This window comes from Hipposideros armiger, unplaced genomic scaffold (genome assembly GCF_001890085.2).
Source record: "Hipposideros armiger isolate ML-2016 unplaced genomic scaffold, ASM189008v1 scaffold_4, whole genome shotgun sequence".
Lineage (NCBI taxonomy): Eukaryota > Metazoa > Chordata > Mammalia > Chiroptera > Hipposideridae > Hipposideros > Hipposideros armiger.
This window is the reverse complement of record NW_017731354.1, coordinates 5449598-5458392: the sequence shown is the minus strand read 5'-3', so window position 1 is coordinate 5458392 and position 8795 is coordinate 5449598.

Below are 8795 nucleotides of genomic sequence, written 5' to 3'. Positions count from 1 at the left end.
CACACACACACACACACACACACACAGCCTGACACAATCCCTAAGACACCCATCAGCCCCAGAACCCACTCACATCCACCTGCCTGTGGCTGAGACCCACAGAGATGGTACAGAGATGGAAAAGTCCATACTTGGCACAGACCAAGGCCATTTCTCTGGAACTCTGACCAAGTTGTGCAGGCCGAAAAAACCAACACAAATATTAAAACCAGTTCCTATTTACTGAGCACTTACCGTATGCCCAGCACCATACTAGAGACTATTTATTCACCATTCCTACCCCTATGAGATGCAGATGTGTATTATAGCCATGTTACAGATAAGGAAACAGATTAAAATCACTCTCCCTGGTCTCAGGGAGTGGTAGAGCCCGCAGCCACACCCAGGCAGCCCTGCTCACAGGCTGAGCTCCTAACCACTGAACATTACGCCATCTGGGCGAGGCCAGCGTCCTCAAGGAGACGGGACACTGCTGGTAAATTTCTTACGAGGTGCGCAGAGAGAAACAGGGACTTCCCACGGGCTTCCTGTACCTTTGGTCCTCGGTGTGAAGGCGCACAAACTCTGCTTAATCTCATTCCCCAAGACAAATCAGGCTAATGAAATCTCTTTCTACAAATTAACGTGTAGAGGAAACAGCTGAGTGTAAACAGTTGTAGAGCTGCCTGTTTAGACGCCATTGACTTTCAAATCAGCTTGCTTCTGCAGCCCGCATGGCAGAAATAGAGTCAAAATGCAAATGTAGCATAAACGACTCTATAATAAATGCTCATTCAACATTTATTCTTCCTCAAATCATCTCTTAAAGCCCTTTCATGCTAATGTCTAGAAGATGTGACATTAGAAAAATTGCTTTGACATGCTAAGGGGCTCCAAGATTAACAAAAAAAGAAAGGACAAGATAAAGCTTTCGGAAGACCTATTTCAGAGGAATTATTCCTGCCTTTGAAAGTGTTCCAAGGTTGCTGCACATTTCAGCTTGTTGGCATACATGTAAATGAAGTGCTACAAAAGTCCTCGGCTCAGTTCCACTTGAATGAAAGCTCTCAGCCGCTGGCACAGCGGCGACAGGGAGAGAGGCCAGACTTCAGGATGAACTCTAAGGGGGGCTGGAGGGAACTTTCTTGTCCTGAAGGCAGAGGGGGCTGGCTCCAGCCCAAGCCATGGACAAAAACGTCAGGGTCCAGGATGGCTGATGTGGCCAGGACCTGACTGCCATGTTGAACAAGTAACATCTGTGTCTTTTGTCAAACACGTTATCCGGCCCACCCACACCACCATCCTTGCCTCTCCGACGTGGACGAGCTTGAGCAAGGTGTCTGCCCTCTCCAGGCATTTTAAATGGAGATAACAAGAGAGCCCACTTAAGGAGGAGTCGGTGACGCAACTCAAGGAGTGTGCTTAGTAAAGTGTCTGACACTTAGTAGGTGCTCAAGGAACTGCTTGTGGCTGATGTCACTATTGGGACGTGGCTTCTTACAGCTCTGCTGAACTATAGGTTAGAGGCTGGAGAAAGAGGAAGGAGAAAAACAGGGATGTCACAGATGAAGTCACCAGAGTGTCTCGGTGAGGACCGTTCCAGGGTCCCCCAGTTACAAAGATCAACAGGGTCATGACCAAGTCTGCTTCGCAGCCCACCTCGCGGCCCCTCCCCCAAGCCCAGCTTGGACTCTTACTTCCTGAGTGGCCTCACACTTGCCACGCTTTACCACATAAACTTGAGTCACGGTGCCATCAAAGGATGAGGTTTTAAATGAAAAGCCCACATGACATTCCTGGACATCACATGTCACAGCAAGCTAGTTGTGCTGTGCACATCATCCTTAATCACCAGAGTGTCGTGGAGTCCCCTGGAAAGGAAGGGAAGAACATTCACTGAGCATCTGCTGTGGGCTTGAATTATGTCCCCAAATTCATATGTTGGAGTCTTAACCCCCACTACCTCAAAATGTGACTGTATTTGGAGATAGAGTCTTTAAAGAGGTAAGTAAAAATGAGGTGATTGGGGTGGGCCCTAATCCAATACAACAATGTCCTTATAAGAGGGCATCTGAACGCAGACGTACGCAGAGGAAAGAGCTATGAAGACACAGAGAGAAGGCAGTCACATGCCAGCCGAGGAGAGAGGCCTCGGAAAGAAACAGCCCTGCCGACAGCTTGATCTCGGGCTTCCAGACTCCAGAACTGTGATAAAATAAATTTCTGTTGTTTAAGCCATCCAGCCTGTGGCCCCTTGTTATGGCAACCTAAGCAAACTAATAACAGCATCTTCTAAACATGTTGTGTCATTAATGTTGGTGACAGCCCATTGATGTTGATATTATTCTCATTTTAAATATTTCCACATTAGTCAGGGTGGACGAACTGCTCTAATCATTCTAAAAATGTAGTGGTTTTGACCACAATAAAAGTTGATTTCCTACCCACATGGCAGCCCAATGGGGGCATCGTGCATGGGGCTCTCCTGGGCGGCTCTGCTTCAGTGGTGACAGGGGCCAGGCTCCTTCCATCTTTAGTTACAGATGGAGCAAGACATGGAAGGGTCACACCTGGGAGGGTTTTATGGGAAAAGCCTACAGGTGGGGGCACCGCTTCTGCCCAGGTGCCATGGCCAGAACTCAGCCCCACAGCTGCTCCTAACCATCAAGGAGGCGCGGAAGTGTGGGTTAGCTGAGATCCCAGGAGAAAAAAGGGAACCATTTAGAACAACTAGCCAGTCTCTGCTACAGGAAAACAGACTCAGAGAGGTTAGGTGACCTGTCAGAAGAAACAGAGCAAGTTAGCTATGAAGCAAGACCCGTGACCTGTTCCTTGGAGACCTGGTCATCTCTATCACCCTCGTCATCATATCATCAGCGATAACAATAGGCAGTTGCTGAGTACCTACTATGTGTCACATGCTGTTCCTGGGACTGAGACTCAAAGCTGAGTCAGACTCAAGCATACTGTCACTTTGGGGACACCAGCTACACGCTGGGAAAGAGAACACCGACCAGACCCAGCCCTGGTTAGGACAAAGTGAGGGCTGCAGATGACCAAGCTCCCAGAAGCCTCTGGGAAGCTAGAACAGGAGGTGCTCACTGACAGAGGAGGAGTTGGGAGGATGAGAGAAGAAGGTTGGCCATTCCAGAGAGAGAAAGTGATCTGTGAAGGCAGGAAGCCAGGGGCAGCTCTCAAGAGGGCTTGTGGGCTGAGAGTGAGGCTGGTGAGGTGGCCAAGAGGCCTTGGAGGTCAGGGCTCGGTTGTGTGGAGCAGAGGAGAGGTTTGGGGCAGGGGCGGAGTAGGTACTGTTGCTGCCGAGACTGCCAGCATCCACAGCTCATGGCCTGAGGGGTTTCTCTCGTGGCCAGAGTCCTGCACATCCTCTCTACCCACAGGCTAGCGGCGCTGGCAAATCGCCACCTCCAAGGACCAGCTCTGGGCCTGTGTCAGAGGAGAGCTGGCGCTCGGAGGTGGGGTGACGGCTCCCAGGGCTCCCCTGCAGGGTGAGCCCCAGCAGCCCTCCTGGTACCCTGCTTGAGAACGTGCCCTTTATTGCCACCTTCCCTCCCCCATCTCACTACTCTGCTCCTTTGCTGGTGTTTCCTGGGCTCATCTTCCAGAGAAACTTCTGGAAACCAAACTTACACAGTATCACATGGTGCTGCCATCAATTACCAGCAGGTATCCAGCAGGTGACAACCTAGCAATCTCATCCCTCATCCTAGCAGCCCAATGTGGCTGCAGACATGTGATTGGGGGATGTGAGCTCAGTCTCTCTCAGAGGGGACCAGGGGCCCCCCTCAGCCCACTGCCTGCTCATCTCCTCAGAGCTACCCCCTCCTCTCTCAGAGAAAGTCATCACAACTTGGGCCCTCTGGGGGGCACCTACTCCGTCTCTCCAGCCTGGCACCCTATGTACCTATCCATTAGCTTCTAGAGGCCCAAAAGCCCAAGTGTCAAATATGTCCTTAGCCTTCTCCTCTCCACTCACCCTGGACCCCCAGGGAGTATCTTGAGGCTCCTCACCTGTACCGCGAGACTCTCCAAACACTCCATCATGTGCCAGCCCACAACTCACCTGCCACGGGTCCCACCTGGGAAACACCTCCCAGGCCAACCTCTCCAGGTCCCCTGGGCTCTCACCGCCTCTGACCCTCAGTCGCCTTGTGCCGGCCAAACCAGAGACAGTGACTGGTGGGACTCAGGATGGGGCCAGCTCTCCTCTGAGCTTCAGGTGGGTGGTGACAGGGGAGGGGGCACAGAGGCTCCTGGGACAACCTGCTATGGTCTGGAGCAGGGGGGTCATAAACAAGGATAGCTTCAGGGGAATGGCCCCCTTCACAATACAGATAGTGCAACAGTCAAACACACATCAGGACTGTCAAACGCACATGGATTCAGCTAGTAAACTCTGAAACCCAAGCCACAGTTCTGTTTCTTTTTTTTTTCTTTTTTTTTTTTTTTTAGCTGAGCCATCCTGCTACCTGTTGGCAACTCAGTGGCTGCTCAGCTCGGGCTGGACTCGAACCGCTGTTGCTCAGAGCTCAAACTCTTGAGTGAGCTCTTAACCAACTGAGCCACTCAGCCAGCCCTACAGTTTTGTTTTATGGTATGAAAATCATAAGTGGTTCATCAAGATAGGAAGTAATATTTTTTTAACTAAAAAAAAAGTTATGAGCCCGGGAGAGGTTAGCTGGAGTCATTCGTGTCCCAGGGTCAGGCAAGACAGAGGAGCTCTCTGGCCTGGGGACCATGGGTGAGGGGCTCATGTGGATTAAGTCCCCACCCCATCATTTTTGGGGTTCTACTACATCTGCTATCTTAGGCGAGCTCCCCAGCAGCAGGCCCTGGGACAAGGATTTGAAACAGAGCGTTCATGTGTGTGGTGATCCGAGGAAGCACCAGAGGAGGGTTGAGGATGGGAGATGGAGAAGAGAGGAAGCCAGCCCTGGGCACGAGTGAGCAGGTGGCACCATGGGCAGCAGGGCTCACGCCCCTGGGGACATGGAGTGTGTCTCAGGTGCCCTGTCAGTCACTGGTTGAAGTCTGATCCCAGGGATGTTGACTCCCCTGCACTTTCACTACGTAAGTCCCAGCAGCCGGAGGAAGCATCTAGAAGGAGTCCCAGATGTTGCGTAGGAAGCCACAGGTCGGCCTACACAGGGTTTGGGACAGACCACCGTCCCACCTGTCACACCTGTGGGCGGGGGACAGGGCTTCTGTGCTTCCTACAGGTTCACCCAGCTCTGGGGCTGCTGCTGGCGTCCCCAAAATAAAGGCCAAGGACATTTTTCTGGGTAGGTGCCAAGTTCATCATGCTCCTGAGGTCCTCACCAGGCAGAGGGAGGGGCCCTTTCCCCCTACTCAGCACCAGGACTGATGTCCAGCCGCACCCACCTTGGGGTGCTGAATGGGCCCTTCTCCAGGCATGTTCTGACTGCTTGAAAAGAAAGAAGCTCATGGCACACTCTAAGCGAGGTGGGCCCCCTCAACAGTGTGAGGGGGGGGCCCATCCCTCCACAGTCAGCACAGGGGAGAAGGAGGTCTGGGAGGAAGCCCCCGCCGTCCTGCCCAGGCCCCGGAGGATGTCACATGGCACGTCTCACTCCTCCCTGCTTTGATGACCATGTGCTGAATCAGAGGAGACCGGACCTCCCACTTTCTGTGGCTTCCCGCAGCCAGCGTCCAGAACAGGGGGGAATGGGAAGAAGGCACCTCCTCTTCTGATCGTGAGTCAGAAAGGAGGGCTCTGTTACAGAGAACGGGGTCTCAGAATCAGAAGGCCCTCATGCCTCTCACCCTTGGCTCCTGGGAAAAACGTGACCAAAGGGACCCAATGTTCTCGAATGGGAGGGCACAGGGGGAGGGCGCCACATCTTAGCAGAGGACCAGGGAGGACCTGTCAGGGCTCTACCACGTTGTTCTTCTGGCCTGCATTCCCCAGTTACGAGTCTTCTGACACCTGGACTGCAGGCTGTCACCTAGCCAGGCTGCACCTGTGCAGGTGCCCCCAGGTATCTTGCACCGCACCCTGCTTTGTCTGCCCTGCAGGTCGCTTCCTCTGGGAACTGCCTGTTCCTACCCTTTGCCCACTTTCTGCTGGGTTGTGTGCCTCCCTTTTTATGTATGGTAGGTTCTTTGGGTGGTACGGGTAGGAATGGTTTTCAGTTATATACATACAAATATCTTCCCCCAGTTTTATCTAGGATGCCTTTTGTCTCAGGGGAGGCCACTCGTCCTGGCCCAGTTAAAGCCTGAGCAGTTCCTTGGCTCTATCTTGGGGGCTGCGTGGATTCCTGGGGTCCTTGCTGGGAGTCCCATCACTGACCAGGAGGCTCACAGCCAGTCTCCGGGTCCATCTACGTGCTGCTAGAAACCACAGCTGGAGGTGCTCAGAGAAGAACTGGTCATAAGTGAGACCCTGCCCACAAACACACCAGGAGTGATCTCTAAGTCTAAGATATCTGAGCCTCCACGACCCCAAGCTGATGTCCTTCTCACCCAAGCCTGTGGCTTGACAGGAACTCCGCCAGTCAGAGGCTGGGAAGGCCTCTTCTAGGGGAATCAATCAATCACATGTGTCTGCCAAGCCCCCAGGGCAGGCCTGGGCTCGGCCTTGTGGGGGCCAGCAGCACCAGAACCTCACCCTGAGAAGCTTCAGTGTAACTGGAAAAAGAAGATAGCACAGCGGTTAAGGCCTTGACCTCTGTAAAACTGCTATGTTACCTTGGACTAGTTCCTTGACTAGTCCTCTGAGCCTCAGCCTCCTCACCTGTAAAAAATGGAATAACAACAGTGTTCACCTCAGAGGGACATACTCTACTGCATGTCTAGTATATGGAAGGGCCATACAAACTTTACAATTGCTGTGTTAAATCCAAGGGACCAGCAAGAGGCCACCCTACGTAATAAAAGTGAATCCTGCAGCGTCAGACTTGGAGAAGGGCTTGAATTGGGGGTGCTAGATGGGGGGCAAAGAGTCCTGCACAGTCTGCGGTAGAAGTAGCCTAAGGAATCAGGCCCAGGCCCAGACATGTAGGCTCCTCGGGCAGGCTGATAGGATGCAAATATTTATCCACTCCTGCCTTAGAGGAGAAGTTGAACTCTCTGTTAGCCATCCTCGGCCTCTTTCTCCTCTGCCTTTCCTCCAAGCAATTCAGCTCTTGCCCTGAACTTGCACCCCTATTCATCCAAAAACAAAACAAAACAAAAACCCTAAAGTTAATAGGACTGTCCCCCTTCAAAGGCAACTTAGGGACCACACTTATTATTCAAAACGTGTTTCTAAGGGCCCTTACCCCCCTACCCCAAGTGGCTTATTAAAGAATTTCTTCCAGCCACGTACAGTACACTTCTGATGGTGAGGCCTAACAAATACAACTTTTTCCGTCTTGTTTCATTTCCAGCGATGATCCCACGCCTTCTGCCACTTCCTCAACCCTGTTAGGAATCATCTAGTCTTCATTTTTAGAGAAGGAAACAAAGACTCAGAGAGGTTAAGTGATTTATCTAAGGCCACACAGCAGGTTGGAGGCAGGGCCAGGCCTTCTGACTCTCCACCCAATACTCTTACCAAATAATCCATTCAGTCACCGACAGCTGGCTGGGAATACCCAGCACACACCACGTTGGAGCCTCCTCCCCCCAGGGCCTGAAAACCAGCTGTTGGGAGCTCTGATGGAGACCAAGGGTAGCTACCAGATTCTGAGTCTGGGGCCCGCAATGCCAACCATGAGCACCTCCGCCCATCCCACCACCAACCCCACTAATACATATTTTATGGGGCCCATCTCCCTTCCTCGCAAACAGTGTCATTAATCTGCTCCCTGGCTGTGCAGGATAACATCCCTCAAGAACAGACTGCTTTCTGAATATTTTATCATCCCTCATTCCTTCTCCCCAAACTAATATATATTTACACAGTCTACCTCCTGCAGAACTATATTGTTTTCTCTCAGTGCCTGGATCGTAGACGCAGAGTCGCGCATAGGTAAAAAAATACATGCCTTGCGATTGATGTTGAAAGCGAGAACCAATCATCTATCAAGCTGTGAGGGAAGCCAAGAGGAAGATTTGCATATGGTAAAAAAAAAAAAAAGAAAAAGAAAAACGAAAAAGAAAAAAATAAACCAGACCCCACCCCACAGAGGAACGGAATGAAAGGAGGCAGACCAGACATCTTTCCTCTTCTCAACCAGGGAACCTCAGCGTTTCCCTGCCATCCTTCCTGCATTTGGCAAATCTCAGCAGTGGGCAGAGCAAAGAGTGATTTTGTCAGCAAGGTCAAGAGCTTCTTACTTGGAGATCCAAACTGAAGGGAACAAAGTTCTCCCAAAGTTTTATGGCGCTATTTTTTTTTAAAGATTTTTTTGGGGGGGAGGGGGGAGTTGGGGGAGGGGAACAGCATTGCAAAATCGGGGAAGAGGAACAGATAAGTTGCTGTCCTTTTGTTCTTCGGTCTAGTTGTGGAGGACATCGCTTCACTGGCCTATGTTGGTATTATCATTGCGCTCTTCCTGGGTGAGGCAGATCCGTCGCTGGCCATTGGACGGCTGCTCACGGTGGCTCTTGGCACCTCATGCCAGCTGCCGGCCAATCACAGTGGGTCACAGCGGCCCACTGCAGCCCTGCTGCAGCCTACGCTGTCGCTGGCAACTCACAGCAGCCCAGCTCCAGGTCGAGCTGTTGTTCACCATCTTAGCTGTAGAGGGTGCAGTGTCACTGGCCCTCATGTGGGATCCGAACCGGGGCCCTGCTGCTCAGAGCTGGCGTCCCAAGCCAACTCTTAACCAATGCGCCACTTGGCCGGCCCT